At 42.4% G+C, this 13,437-nt stretch overlaps 1 protein-coding gene across 3 annotated transcripts in view; it reads right to left on the reverse strand.

Annotated features, from left to right (window-relative positions):
- Positions 1 to 13,437, reverse strand: part of LOC126292020 (open rectifier potassium channel protein 1) — a 530,665-nt gene that overhangs the window by 244,295 nt on the left and 272,933 nt on the right. The gene's annotated exons all lie outside the window — the stretch shown is intronic.

The raw sequence follows: 13,437 nt of genomic DNA on the forward strand, positions 1-13,437 counted from the left end.
CCTTGAGGTCGGGAGCACGCGAGCACCTGCACCCATTCTGAGACTCTGCCGGCGCCTCTTGTGTCGTACCCACTTCACACCCGCCAGCTGCGCGATCACAAGAGTAAACAATAGCTGTATCGGGAAAACTGGAAGCTGGCGATGTAGAAACTGCGCAGCTGTGAGCTGCTTGTCCGTCTTTTGACTCTTCCTGATCACATGCAAGTAAATAAGATCGACGCTGGAGCAAGGGCACACAGGGCAACAAGAAAGGAATCGCGCACTTTACTGTCAAGTGCAAGTTACTTTTATCTCTCTGGTATGTTACGTCTGTGTAATATGATGTATAGCAACCTTCCACACACAGAACTGTGTGAATTATCCTAACTAGCAGTTAATACAAATAATGAAAGGCATTCAATGAGAACTGCTACACCTTTGCAAAAGTATCTAACTAATTCCAGAAGATGTACTGAACGAGGCCAACAGGCTCCTCAGTGGTTTTCAAGAAAAACCATAACTGCCTTCATAACATGCAAATATCGGCGATTGTGGAGTCCAAAGTCCTTTTGATATTTCGTTTCTGTGCTCTTGAAACATGCCACGTGAACTGCGTCGTCGTCACTCATAAAAGAACCGCTTCTTCTGGACACTACTTTTCTTTCCTTAATGTGCGGCCCCCTAGGACACTGCAAACCACATTACGAACGAATAAACCAACAGAGAACTTCCAACGTGATTCACAGTCTCAATACGAACAGGACAGTTAAGACTCTACTTTGCACCTCTGATTTCCATATATAGACAGGTCCTGTGTGCGATAGGAGACCCAGTCGAGTCACATTTCACGTTTCCATTCGAACGAGTCAAGTTTTCGTGTTATTTCCACATCAAGATCCAGGAACTGCAGAATGCAACTTACGGCTGTCAGAGAACTTCTGTCCTATTCCGTTTGCTTATTGGACGAGGAAAAATGTCGACACAGCTATATAAGCGCACTATTTAATCTTTTTAAGTTACATTCGTCGTTAATGTACTACTCTTTCTAAGGATTCTTCGAAGGAATCTAAAGTGGAACGACCACCTCAAATTAATTATGGGTGAGTCAGATGCCAAACAGCACCGTGGCCAAGCGGTTCTAGGCGCTACAGTCTGGAACCCCGTGACCGCTACGGTCGCAGGTTCGAATCCTGCCTCGGGCATGGATGTGTTTGATGTCCTTAGGTTAGTTAGCTTTAAGTAGTTCTAAGTTCTAGGCGACTGATGACCTTAGAAGTTAAGTCCCATAGTGCTCAGAGCCATTTGAACCATTTGAAGAACAGTCTATTGACACACAGTCAACATGGATTCAGAACGTATCGTTCTTGTGAAACACAAACAGCTCTTTACTCGCATGAAGGCTCGAGTACTATGAACAAGGGAATTAAGAATCATTCTGTATTTCGAGATTTCCAGAAGGCTTTTGACACTGTACCACACAAGCGACTTTTAATCAAATTGCGTGCTGATGGAATATCGTTTCAATTATGGGCCCAGATTCGCGATTTCCTGTCAGAGACGTCACAGTGCCTAGTAATGAGGGAAACTCATCGAGTAAAACAGTAGTCATTTCCACACGGTAATGTTATAGGTCGTTTGCTGTTCCTTACCTACATAAATGATTTAGGAGACAATATGAACAGCCGTCTTAGGTTTTTTGCAGATCATGGTGTCGTTTATGATCTACCAAAGCCATCAGAAAATCAAAACTAATTGCAAAACGATTTAGATACGATATATGTATGGTTCTGTAATTGGCAACTTAACCTAAATAAAGAAAAGTGTGAGGTTGACGATAAATTATTCAACTAAATACGTAGGAATTACAATTACGAGCAACTTAAATTAGAAAGAACTCACAGAAAATGTTGTAGTGAAGGCGAACCAAAGACTGCTTTTTATTGTTAGAAGATGCAACAGGTCTACTAAAGAGGCTTCTTACACTACGCTTGTCCGTCCTCTTTTGGAATAATGGTGCGCGGTGTGAGATTCTTAGAGATAGGAATACATCGGGAAAGATCAAAGAAGAGCAGAAAGTTTTGTAATGGCGAGAAACAGGGGAGAGAATGTCACGGACATCATACAGGATTTGGGTGCACAACATACAAACAAAATTTAAATCACTGACTTTCTCCGCCGAATATGAAAACATTTGTTGACGTCGACCTACACAAGGAGAAACGATAATATTAATAATAATAATATTAATAATAATAATAATAATAATAGTAAAACAAGTGAAATCATAGCCCTTTTTTCCTTTATTAAATCTCAGTTCCCCATCCAGCGCGAGCTGGCAGCAGCATATATGCTGCTCTTCAGCCAAAAGACAATCACGATACAACAGAAGACATTTAAAATTACAAAGGAGAAAATATGGCGGACAACATATAAAAAATGGGGAACATAATGGAAGAGAGCAGAAAAAATTGGGGAGATTGTAAAATGCAGACGGAAACCTTAAAAAATATTGTGCACGAAAACCTCACACTGGGACAACTAAAAGAACACAGCATAAAAGTAGCGATTGACGACGTAGCACATAATGATCACTGACAGTTGCACTATGTACAAGTTTAGCACACAATTAAAATCAGAGCTCTTGGCAGACAGGAGAACAGTACCAAACACAACACTGACGTAACACACTCATGACGATGAGGAAAACACAGGATCTTCCAGGGACATGGAGATGAGTGAGAAGGGAAGGAGGACGGCAGAAGAGGGGTGGGTGGGGGGGGGGGGGACGGACTGGAGCCTGACGAAGAGGGCGACTTAACATCTGAGGTCATCAGTTCCCTAGAACTTAGAACTACTTAAACCTAACGTACGGACAGCACACAGATCCATGCCCGAGGCAGGATTCGAACCTGCGACAGTAGCGGTCGCGCGGCTGCAGACTGAAGCGCCTAGAACCGCTCGGCCACTCCGGCCGGCGGGAGGGGAGGGAACAAGGTCAGGTTACAGTTTGAAGGAAAGGTAGATCAACATTCTGGAGGGGGAGGTGCTGGAAATTGCCCTGATGAAGGAGATGGAGGGTGTGGAGGTGGAGAAATCAAAGCCAGTGTAGAAAGATATACGTGTTCGTTTCTTCCGTACGTTGTTTGAGAGTGGAATAATGGAGAATTATTGTGAAGGAGTTTCGATTAACCCTCTCCCAGGCACATAGGTGTTATTTGCAGTGCATCGATGTAGATGAAACAAACTACGCGATTGCGACTGTAACATCTGCCACACAAACTGAGGTGACAAGTATTGGGACAGGGACATGCACCTATACAGATGGCAGTAGTGTCGCGCGCACAACGTATAAAAGGGCTGTGCATTGGGGGAGCTATCATTTGCACTAAGGTGATTTATGTGGAAAGGCTTCCGACGTGATTATGACCGCTTGACAGGAATTAAGAGGCTTCTTACTTGGAATGGTAATTAGACATAGACGCATGGGACCTTCCACTGCGGAAATCGTTAGGGAATTCTATATTCCGAGATTTACAGTGTCAAGAGTGTGCCAAAAGCAGCAATTTCAGGCATTACCTCTTACAATGCAAGGGCCGACGGACTTCACTTAGCGACCGAGAGCAGTGGCGTTAGTGTAGGATTGTCAGTACTAACTGACAGGCAACAACGAGGGAAACAATCGCATACATCAATGTGCGAGCTATAACGAACACATCCGTTAGCACAGTGCAGCAGGATGTGGCGTTAATGGGCTTTGACAGCAGACGAGCGACACGAGTTCCTTTGCTAACAGCACGACACCGCCTGCAACGCCTCTCCTGGGCTCGTGCCCATATCGGCTGGACCCTAGACGGCTGTAAAACCGTTGTCTGGTCTGATAAGTCTCGATTTCAGTTGGTAAGAGCTGATGGTGTCTTTCGAGTGTGGCGCAGACCTTACAAAGCCATCGACCCTGGTTGTCAACAAGGCACTGTGCAAGCTAGTGGGGGTCACTAATGGTATGGACTTTCGAGCGAACGATTTGGCCACCCATCGAACATTTATGGGTCAGTTTGTGCACAAACTCCTGCACCGACAACATGTCTCAGTAACGATACGCAATGGTTGCAGCATGGCTCAATATTCCTTCAAGGAACTTCTAACTACTTGTTATGTCTATGCCACACTACACCGGACATGAAGATCCGACATGATATTAGGAGGTGCTCCATGACTTCTGTCACCTCAGTATACCAATTACCGTAGAAAGAGGCGTGTGTCCCGCCATCCATTGGAACGGTGACTTTGTAGCTCCTGGCCTTTCGTATAGTCTCTAATTCGGCTGTGTTTGCGTTTATTTAGGTCCTACGCCGCGATCGGTGCTTGCAACGTAAGATTGACGTACATCAGGTGGTTCTAGCGTGGTCACTTCTCCACACTCTCCATTCCAAGAACGGCAGATGTGCTGCCTTTTAACTTAACATAGGCATGTACACTTTGTACTTATTTTAGGTATACTCATTGATGTCTATATATTTTTGATCCTATTTGCTTTTGTGCTTCTTGTATAGGCCTTCATTTTTCATTTACAGATGTACCTGAAGATGGAGCTGTGATCCCGAAACCAGGCTGTGTAAGAATTTACTAATGAATAGTTCGTTCAACTGTAGCGGAAGTTTCAATTATGATATATTTACATAACGATTGTTTGCGTTAGGACGTCCTAATTTTCCTCTTCATCTATCTCTATTAGCTACGCAGTCTTCTTTTCCTTTATATTTTCCTTAATTATGTTTCATCATGTCTCTCTATTCTTCTCCTCCCTTCACCATGAGTCTCCCTCATACTCCCTGCTGCCAGCACTCCTATCTAAAATCTTTCTCTTCAATAATGTATTTTTCGAGGTGCACCCTTCTAATTGTTTATCTCACTTTTTGTATTAGATGTAATTTAACATGCCTACTAAAACATATGACTGTAAAATAAGTAGAATGCCTGGTTAGAAGTAAGAGAGGGCCTGCTGGCCCTAATCTTGCCAGGTTAAATAAATAAATAAATAAATAAATAAAATAAATAGTTGTACGGTTGGCCGCGGGGCATGATGGAAATTAGTATGTGCGTGCTACGATTTGGTTTAGCGACGAAGCGCACTTTCATTTGGATGGGTTCGTCAGTAAAAATTGGAGCATTTGGGGAACTGAGAATCCGCATTTCGCCATCGAGAAGCCTCCTCACCTTCAAGGATAGACTGCGTGCTGTGAAATGTCCGGTCACGGAATAATCGGTGCGATATCCCTTGATGGCACGGTGACTAAATGAAGGTTTTGGATGAAGATTTCGTCCCCGTTATGCAAAGTGACCCACATTTCGACAAGGTGTGGTTATGGAAGACGGAGCTCGACCTCATCGAAGCAGGAGAGTGTTGATGTCATGGAGGAGCGCTTTGGGGACCGCATTCTGGCTCTGGGGTACACAGAGGCCACTGGCATGGGCCTCGATTGCTCGCCGTATTCTCCGGATCTGAACCCGTGCCACACCTTTTTGTGGAGCTGTATTAAAGACAAGGTGTACAGCGATAACCTCAAAACCATTTCTGAGATGACAACAGCCATTTAGGGAATCATATACAGCATTGATGTTCCGACACTTCAGTGAGTCATACAGAATTTCGCTATTCGTCAGCGCCACATTATCACCAATGATGGCAACATATCCAACATGTCATAACCTAAATCCGAATATCTGTAGTGACGTTCACATTTTGAATGCCGTCTACATCTACGTGATTACTCTGCTTTTCACAACAAAGTGCCTGGCAGAGGGCTCAATGAACAACCTTCAAGCTGTCTCTATCGTTCCACTCTCGAAGGGCGTGAGCGAAAAACGAGCACTTAAATTTTCCTGTATTAACCCTGATTTCTCTTATTTTATCGTGATGATCGTTTCTCCCTATGTAGGTCGGTGCCAACAGAATGTTTTCGCAATCGGAGGAGAAAACTGCTGATTGAAATTTCATGAGATGATCCCGCTGCAACGAAAAACGCCCTTGCTTTAATGAATAGCAGTCCATTTCACGTTTCATGTCAGTGGCACTCTCTCCCCTACTTCGTGATAATACAAAACGAGCTTCTCTTCTTTGTATTTTTTCGATGTCATCCGTCAGTCCTATCTGATGCGGATCCCTCACCGCACAGCAATACTCCAGAATAGGGTGGACAAGCATGGTGTAAGCAGTCTCTTTAGTAGACCTGTTGCACCTTCTAAGTTTTGTGCCAATGAATCTCAGTCTCTGGTTTGCTCTACCCACAACATCATCTATGTGATAGTTCCAATTTGCGTTATTTGTAATTCTAATCCCTAAGTATTCAGTTGAATTTACAGGCTTCAGATTTGTGTGCTCATCGCGTAATCAAAATTTAGCTGATATCTTTTCGTACTCATGTGAGTAACTTCACACTATTCTTTATTCAGACTAAAGTGCCACTTTTCGCACCAATCAGATATCTTGTCTAAGTCGTTTTGCAGTTCGTTTTGGTCATCTGATGACTTTACAAGACGGTAAATGACAGCATCATCTGCAAACAAACTAAGACGGCTACTCAGATTGTCTCCAATGTCGTTAATATAGATCAGGGACAATAGAGGGCCTATAACACTTTCATGGGGAACGCCGGATATTACTTCTGTTTTACTCGATGACTTTCCGTCTATTACTACGAACTGTGACCTTTCTGACAGGAAATCATGACTCCAGTCTTATAACTGAGGCGTGTGCATGCCGTAGTTTATAACAAAAGTACTTTTTCTTCGTGTAGTTTAATAATTGTCACCCTGTAAATGGCCGTATATTTTGATTGCATTGATTTACAAGCTCAAATTTTTTACATAGCCAAGGGACCATTAACCGTAGTGTTTGACAAATTTCAACTTAATACCTCAACTCGTAACTGAGAAAGAGGAGTCTTAACAGACGCGGGGTAACGCTGTCCTTTAAGGGTTTGTACCTATTGGGGAACCGAACCATTAAAAAATGACTCATGTCAACCACGATCATAGGAAACCCAACGTTCTTTTCTCACATGACATCCTGAATGCCGTGGATCAAAGCGTTTAACTCAGTATCACATCTAATAAAAAGTTTACACGAACGCTAAAATCGTATGGGCCATAAAATTACGCACTCCACACAACGAATTAACGTAGTATCGTATGATTACAGTATCAACGAGTCACAGCTGGAATTCGTCAAGTCTTAGAGGTACCTTGGTGCAAAAACTTTTAGGGATATGAAATGGAACGGTCACAGAGGCTTAGTGGTAGGTAAACACTGTGGTTCACTGACAGGATACTAGAATGCGGTCAGTCTACAAAGGAGATTGCTTACAAACACTTGTGCGACCTTAGCTTACCTTAGAGTGTTTCAAATAAGACTAAGGGATACTCAACGTATCAGACAAGGGCAGAACGCAAGATGTCTGGTTTGTTTCGCTCATGGAAGAGCGTGACGAGAACGCTGAAGAAAATGAACTGGCGCATATTTTAACCCTTTCGTGACCAGCAGAATACATGTGCCACACATACAAATTCATTTATCTGAGTTCACAGACATGTGAGCGTCCCACAACTGGGTGGTGCTGCAATCCGTTGCTTGTATTAACTGTTAGGAGCAAACAGGCACATTGTTTGGCACCTTATGTGCGAACGTCGGTTAATTGTTTGACTTGTGCATTTTGTGACTTGTGTTTTGACGGTTTTATGTATTTTTTCCCTGTCTGCAATAGGTAATATTACTAAAGGTATTTATTGTCTTTTTTGTACTCTTTGCTAGAAATAAACATATTTATCGATGAAACGCTTTTAAATTGGTTTAGTGTTCTTGCCTTATGGGTAGGGTTGCCATAATTTGTTACTAGCCAACCGGGAAGTTTCTTTGAAATTAACTGAAAACGGTCGTAAAAACCGGGACATTTCGGGACACTTTTCTTAACCTTAAAAAAAGTGAAATATTTGTTTGAATTACTGCTCTATTCAATAGATTTAGTAAAATAAAAAAATAAATGAACACGTTATACTTTAATTAATTTAATAAAACCCAAGTAAGGGCATTCAAATCGTAATAACATTTTATAATATTAGTACTAGTAACACAAGAATTTTTTATTTTGAAACATTAATACGAAGACACAAAATTGTCGACTGAAACACTGTATGTTGAAGTGCAAAGATCACATAATTTGTTATCCTATGCCTCAAATTTATCTGAATTCTGAGCATTGGAGGAGAGATCTTGAGCGCTGTATTATGTATTCATAAAACTTACAGGAACTCACTTGACAATTGAAAACGCATGTAATTATTGCTTCTACCGTTGATACGTCTAATCCGTTTCGTTCCTCAGTCCACTGCACATTCGTGAAGGAAAATACTCGTTCCACGTTTGCATTATGCCCTGGAATAGTGAAGACGAATTCACACAGATTGAGCAACTGAGAATACTGTTCTTCGCACCCAATCCATCGAAAGAAATAGGTCCATTTCTCCTTTCACGATTGACTATCCCAGTAATCGCTATTTTTGTTGATTTCTAATTCACTGAACTGCTTGAGTGAAGAAAACTGGTCAAACGATAAACTATCATCTACTGACAATCCTCTACCTTGCACAAATGTTATTTGTCTTGTCACGTTGCTCCACTAAGGTTCTGCGTCCAGCAACATCCATTTAAAAATGGAAAACCTATTGAGATTTGTTGACCAGTTTTCTAAATAAGCTGTACACGTTTCATAAAACTGTTCTACATCAACACGAAATTTTTGAATTTCGCTATTTAATGCAACCTCGCAGTTTTGCAACAGAGACTTCACTTTGAGTGGAATAAAACTTTCCTCTTTATGACCTTCTCTGATTCTACTACTATTTTCCAAAATCGCAGCTACTTCCACAACATTTCTGTCTGCTTTCTCAAGTTTTAAGTACTTGTCTCTGAGACAAGCTCAACTGGCTATGCAGGAACCATAGATATGCTTCTGGAAGATGGTCGTCAGAAAATGGTTCAAATGGCTCTGAGCACTATGGGACTTAACTTCTAAGGTCATCAGTCACCTAGAACGTAGAACTACTTAAACCTAGCTAACCTAAGGTCATCACACACTTCCACGCCAGAGGCAGGATTCGAACCTGCCACTGACCAATTTAAACGATTTAACTTTAATGCCATTCCGACGTGTAAAATATTGAACAACTAATGGAAATATTTTTTAAGCCTTATGATTACTCGCATGTGTAGCTATTAAATGTTGGCGGACCAGTGAAAAGTCGTCGCAGATTTGTTTGATAGTGTCAGGTGCCTAAACAGCTTTCAAAAGTGCTGCTGTTTTAGTTCTGCCCAACGTCACACTCTTCGTGTGACAGAATCTTTACAAAGATTGGAACTTAGAGTAGAAGTCTACAGATATCAGAGACATATGATGTTTAACGGTATGAGAACACATGGCGGCTACTGACTGGCTCTCTTTTGATGACTTTGAAATAAGGTTAAATGCTAGCAGAGCACATGTTTGATTTATGCGTTTGGCTGCCGAAATGATCTGTAATACTGCGCTTCGTCCATATGAAATGGAAACACATGACTTACATATTTAACGTTCCACGTCATAGTGATGTCTTCCTCGTTTTATGAACGACGATTCTTCTGCGTAGTTGTGTTGAAAGGAACACCTTCGCTTTGACATTTGGAGGTCGCTTCTCTTTCTGTCTCTCTCTCTGTCTCTCTCTCTCTCACACACACACACACACACACACACACACACACACGAAAATACGAAGTAAGCACAATAAGAGTCGGACAGAGAACCACGTAGCTGCGTCTTAACTGAACTGAATCCCATACAATAATAGAAAAAAGCGTTACTCTCAGTAAAGGTTCTTAATAGACGCTGGCAGTTGCAACAATGAAAAAAATCATTATTTCGCTTAACAGTGGCAGTTAAAATACAAGTCCACGCCAGCTTTTGGGAAGAAATAGACAGTATGAGAGTATTTCTCTGGCATCACAAAATCAGGACTCAATTTTCGTCGCGAAAACAATTTTCGGGACGCTCATTTTTTAATCCGAAACAGGGAGTGCTCCGGAAAACCGGGACATTTGGCTTCCCTACGTATGGGTAGTATATGTAAAGTACTTCTGTATCTGCCTTTTGTGCACATTTGCGTCTCAATTTTATTCGTTGTTCTAATCTTACCTTATTTTCCTAAATTTGTATTGAAACAGAAAACTCCACGAACTCCTTGTTTCTCTTTTTGAGAAGTGTACCCTAACCTGCTCTCTATACTTCTAGCTGAAAGCTGCCTTAGAAGAGCAAGGTGAAAAGATAGCTGGACAGATTTTCCTCCATTATTACAGTTCCACATGATGAAACTGTTTACTACTGCAACGCACAAAAGAAAACCAAACCGACGCCGCTACCATTTCAGTGACCCACTGCCAATAGCATGTGGGGGCCGTACCGGTCTACAGATCGCATAACAGCTGTGAACTCTGCTGTGGATGCAGGGTAGGATATAGCTGAGGTTATACCATCTCTGTTTTTCTTGTGGCAAATGCCGTATCTTTCGGGTGGTGAGCTGCTGACAAAACTACGACGGCTGACTGAAAAGTAAAGCCTCCACCTTCGTAACTCTTCAATAGTTGGCAGCGTTGGTATGCGGCAAGTACTTAATTGTTCCGTAGTCTCTTCGCTACACCTCCGGTTGGCGGGAAGCCTTAGCATTGAACGGTTGTGCTGTTACAGTGTAAAGTATGGAACCCTACGCAGATGGTCGCTCAATGCGATTTAAGCAACGTGCAGTCATTGAATTCTTGACAGCGGAAGATGTCACCTCAAAGTAGATTCATCATAAACTGAAAACAGTTTATGGCGATTGTGTTAATGTTAGTGCTGGTGTCGTTGGGCGAGTTAGTTTAAAGATGTTGAGGCGGGAGCGTGACGAACAAAGAGTTGGACGTCCTGTGACAGCAACCACTGAGTTTCACAAGAAAAATGTTGACAGATTGATTCAGGACGGTCGTAGGATCACTCAGAGAGAAACTGCAAGCACAATGGGCATTTCACAAGAACGTGTGGGTCACATTATTGCTTTTCTTGGCTATCGGAAGATCTGTGCATGACGGGTACCCCGGATGCTGATTCCTGAAATGAAAGCGCACAGACTTAAAATTTGCCAGGAACTCCTCTCGCGTTACCAGAGTGAAGGTGACGCCCTTCTACATTCATTGCGACAAGAGACGAAACTTGGATATACCATTACGACCCGGAGACGAAACGTCAGTCTATGGAATATCGACACAAAGACTCGCCCCAGAAAAAGTCAAGAGGCAGCCCTCAGCTGGAGAAATCATGGCCACAGTGTTCTGGGACGCAGATGGTGTTATCCATGTTGATGTTCTTGATCGTGGAACAACAGTAAATTCAGAGCGTTACATCACAACGCTGCGAATTCTGAAATGACAGCCAACAAGGGTACGAAAGGAATAGGGAAACGTTTCCCTGCAGCATGACAATGCCAGAACACACACTCCACGTGCCACCATAGCAGAACTTCAGAAACTGAATCTCACTACCGTGCATTATCCTCCACACAGTCCAGGTTTAGTACTGTATCTCTTACATATATTCCCGATAGTGAAAGACGATCTGTGGGGACATCATTATGATTCTGATGAAGACGAAAAATGTGAGACTGTGGTCGTGGAAACAAAGTGTCGACTTCGTGACGGCTTCAGAAAACTTGTTCATCGTCGTCAAAAACGGTATGCAACTGGCTGGTGATTATGTGGATAAGTGGATATTGGTAATTAAAGACCATTAAGTGAGACGTTTGTGTCCCGCTGGACTGGAGGAGGAGTAAATTTAGGGAACCTTTTATTCCTGCTGAAGTGGGACATATAAACCTCATTTAAAATAATTTCAAAACTACATACAACAATTGAAACTTAGAAACATGATGTCACTCAGAATGCTTAACAAAAGCAGAAAACCAGTTTTCACAGTAATAAGCGCAATTTGAATTAATTCAGTGACGAATGCGTTAAGCCTACTTACAAAGTTTCAAGAAACAGCATCGAGTGAAGAATCTAGGAAAGTTTACTACAACTCTCTACGTACAACTCCCGTAAGGGCTGAAGACAGGGCTTAACTGCATTTCCCAAAGAGGCGTTTAAGCACTCACTCATCTCGTGCTCTGTACGGGATCGCAACGGACAGAAACCCTCGTATAACGGAAAACACCCTCAACCATGCACCGATTCAGAGGGATGTAGGCTGCAGTACGTACTGGGTGATGAAGCTTGCACAGGATAGAGTAGCGTGGAGAGCTGCATCAAACCAGTCTCAGGACTAAAGACCACAACAACAATATGCAGACCTAGCTGCTCGTTGTTAGAATTATTAGACTCTAAGCCTTTAATATCTTTTGCCGGCCCTGCTTAATATATTTTGAATGAGTGATTGCTGACGTAGTACGTCCCTCTCATGCTCAAGAAATCCAGAAAACATTTTCACGTACTGGCGCTTTAGAACGCTAACAAATCGGAAAAACAATATATCAAAATTTCGAAGTTTCGGAAAGGAAACACATCAATATGTCCTGCAGATAGAGCAGTAATAATTCAAAACTGGTAAATGATTAAGTACTCTAAAAAGAATAAGAACACACCACGAAGGAATTATCCGAATGGGACTGAAATCCACAGAGGTGAATTACATGTACAGACAAACGAATGAATTCAATTTCAGAAAAAAATTGCATGATTTATTCAGAGAAAGAACTTCAAAAACCGAGTAAGTCAATAACGCCTTGGTCCATCCTTGGCCCTTGTGCAAGCAGTTATTCGGCTTGTCATTGATTGATAGAGTTGTTGGTGCCCTCTTGAGGGATACCGTGCCAAATTCTGTCCAACTGGCACGTTAGATCTTCAAAATCCCGAGATCGTTATGGGATCTTCCCCATAATACTCCAAACATTGTGAATTGGGGAGAGATATGGCGATCTTGCTGGCGAAGGTAGGTATTGACAAGGATGAAAATAAACAATAGAAATTCTCGTCCTGTACTGGCGGTTATTATGTTGCTGAAATGTGAGCACAGAAGGATTTCCCATGAAACGCAACAAAAAGGGGCGTAGTAATCGTCGACGCAACGTTGTGATGAAAGAGTGCCCAGGTTTGAACATCAAAGAGGTCCTGCTACGAAACTAAATGGAACCCCGGACCATCACTCCAGGATCTCGGGTCGTATGGCGGACAACAGTCGGAGTGCTATCCCAAAGATCTCCAGGGCGTCTCCAGACATGCTTCCGGGATGACATTTCAGTGACTGGAGTAGCGTTATCTTCAGTGATGAGTCTCGGTTCAAATTGAGCCCCCATGACTAGCGAAGACATATTTGGAGATGACCCATCTAGTGATCGGATATGAACCTG

Source organism: Schistocerca gregaria, chromosome 9 (genome assembly GCF_023897955.1).
Source record: "Schistocerca gregaria isolate iqSchGreg1 chromosome 9, iqSchGreg1.2, whole genome shotgun sequence".
Lineage (NCBI taxonomy): Eukaryota > Metazoa > Arthropoda > Insecta > Orthoptera > Acrididae > Schistocerca > Schistocerca gregaria.